General features: G+C 32.1%; 1 long non-coding RNA gene across 2 annotated transcripts; it reads right to left on the bottom strand.

Moving 5' to 3' along the window:
* Positions 1-285: 285 nt before the first annotated feature.
* LOC119673461 lies at positions 286-1,467 on the bottom strand. Of its 2 annotated transcripts, none has more exons than XR_005252053.1 (4): positions 1,273-1,467; positions 847-1,209; positions 639-783; positions 286-574 (listed from the first exon to the last, which is right to left on the bottom strand). It is a non-coding gene; the product is annotated as an uncharacterized LOC119673461 (long non-coding RNA). The 2 variants fall into 2 exon arrangements; XR_005252054.1 differs by having other exon boundaries at positions 286-589.
* Between the last annotated feature and the right edge of the window lie 1,332 nt (positions 1,468-2,799).

The following is a 2,799-nucleotide window of genomic DNA, read 5'->3' on the forward strand; positions in this document are numbered from 1 at the left end:
ATATTAACTGTTTTCTGACTTCTGGGATATGGTTGCCCAAACTAGAAAACCAAATCCAAACAAACCGTCGACTTTTGAAAATAGAGGAACTTAAATATACAAAGAATAAAAATTTGAAATAATAAACAAGATTTATTGTTAGTTTTTTAGAAAAAAAATGTACATATTAAAAAAATATAAAAAAAATTAATATGAATATAATAAAAGTTTTTAATTATTGACTTATAAACTATTCTTTATATTATTTCTTATATTTTGTATTACAGACAAATAATGTGATGATAATTCAAGAAAAAATCTTCGTCAGTAAAAGTACTGCAGTCAGAAAAAACATTTTCATCAGTACTGCAATTGGTACTGCAAACATTTATAAATTTTGCGGTTTTTTCTGGAGTGTAATGCATCTCTCCAGCACCAAGAAGACGTTTCCATCTATTTTTCAGCAAGCCATTAGTGCGTTCAATAATATTTCGGCACTTGAAGTGAATGTTATTAAAACTCATTTGCTGCGAACCTTCCTGAGGAAGTCTATTAGGCGACAAGAGCCACGGCTCTAAGGGATATCCTGCATCGCCTAGTAAAATAAAATCTATTTTTTCATTTGGCTTTTAAGTTTTGTTACATTAAATAAATCTCACTTAACAACTAGAAGTTAGCTACACCACGCAAATACTCTTGTTCGAAGTGCTGTCACAGATCGCTTGTGTTTCAAGAAAAGGCGTCATGGTTGGCACCAGAATAAGAGGCATCAACATAACGAATTTTTTACTCATTATCATAAAGCTGCAAAAATTCACTTTTAACTAACTCCAAAACTATATTACATCAACTTAACTTAAAAAATACCTATTTTGTTTCGGAGCAATAATTCGAACATGCGTTCCATCTACGCATCCTGCAACACCTGGAATGTTATGCTTAACATAAAATGCTAAAGCTATTTTCCTTTTTTCCTCAGATGTCTTTGGAACCTTCATCCATTTTGGACATAAGTTAGTTCCAAAAATATTTACAACTTCAGAAAGCACTGAAAATAGGCTGAGATAGGGCGATATTGTGGTCTTTCCTAAAACCTGTCTGATAAGCTCTTTCAGCAAAGAAACGCAAACAACCGCTCAATTTCACAATTGAAGAAACTGCAAATTGCTTCTTTGCAGTAAGTTCCTCTAACAGGTAAATAAATGCTGGTTTATTCATTCTGTAACATTTCTGAAATCAATAATTAAAAAAACGTTTATTTTAAAACCAAATTAAATTTACATTTGTACTTACAAAGAATCAGGCAACTCAAGTGGATTTGCAGCGTTTCGCAAGTTTCTTCGATTGACCCTCTGTTGCAGAATTTCTTGCTCCTGTTCTTGAGCCAAATGTATTTTAAATTTTTTATTTAAATAAACAGTCACAACTGCACAATTCTTTTTACATGTTGATTTTGCTCATTAAAATGAAAGTTTTTATTATCTTATATATAAAATTAACATTGTCACAATGTTAGTTACCGTACTCCTCCGAAACGGCTTTACCGATTTTTACCAAATTTTATATGCATATTCAGTAGGTCTGAGAATCGGCTACTATCTATTTTTCATACCGCTTAAGTGATTAGGGTATCCCTACCCAGCAAAAATATTCTTATTGCTTTAACAAAAAATTTTTTATTTTTTTGACATAAATTTTGTTTATATTTTTGAAACAGAAAAATTTTTTCTTAATATTTTATGTAACTACGCCAATAAGTACATCGAGCATTTACATCCACTTCGTTCTTCGTCTTCGCTTTGCATGGCAGATGGAAAATGTACTAAAAATTTTTCTAAAAATTTCACTAATGATACTATAACAAATACCGACGGATATCCAATATATCGTCGAAGAAATCCCGATAATGGGGGACAATGGCGGGTGGTGCCGTATTCGCCTCTGCTAAGCAAAACATACAATGCTCATATAAATGTTGAGTTTTGCAGTTCTGTGAAGAGCATCAAATATATAAGTATGTCCATAAAGGCAGTGATATGGCTGTGTTTAGAGTAGAAAATACAAATGTAAATGCTCCTCCAATGAACAAAAACGGTGAAATTACGCTCTACCAAATTGGTCGGTACATCAGCTCCAATGAAGCTGCTTGGCGTATCTTCGGTTTTCTAATTAATGAACGGAATCCAGCAGCTGTTCAGTTAGCCGTCAATCTTGAAAACGGTCAGCGTGTATTTTTCACGAACGAGACAGTGATTGATCGTAGTACAAATCCACCTAAATCTACACTCACTGCATTTTTTGAATTGTGTAATAGTACGGATGATTTTGGTGCATTTGCAAGAACATTACTCTATTTACAAGAACCACGCTATTTCACATGGGCTCAAACAAAAAAATGGATGCCCCGCAAGCAAGTTTCACCAGTTGATGCATGCCTCAATTTATTTAAATCGAACGCTTATTTACAGTTAATCCAAGACACACTGAGTTATTTTATCTTCGACTGTTGTTGGTTAATGTTACTGGCCCATTATCATTATTATTATTTACAGTCAATCCAAGACAATTTAAATTTGAAGATACAACAGTTGTTGCCAGGGAACTTGATATCATACAAATCTATTGATTTTAAATTAATAATTTAATAAATAAACTATAATAACTTAAAAATAATATTGTTTGGCGTTTGTTATTTTTGTTTTCCTTTTCGTTCATAGCGCTCCATGCCTATTTCATGCATATACCACATACTTACACATTTATAATAAGTAAGTTACTTTTTGTCTACACTAGAATTTATCTAGAAACTAGAAATAATTT

The sequence above is a fragment of the Teleopsis dalmanni genome, chromosome 1 (assembly GCF_002237135.1).
Source record: "Teleopsis dalmanni isolate 2A chromosome 1, ASM223713v2, whole genome shotgun sequence".
In the NCBI taxonomy this organism is placed as follows: Eukaryota; Metazoa; Arthropoda; class Insecta; order Diptera; family Diopsidae; genus Teleopsis; species Teleopsis dalmanni.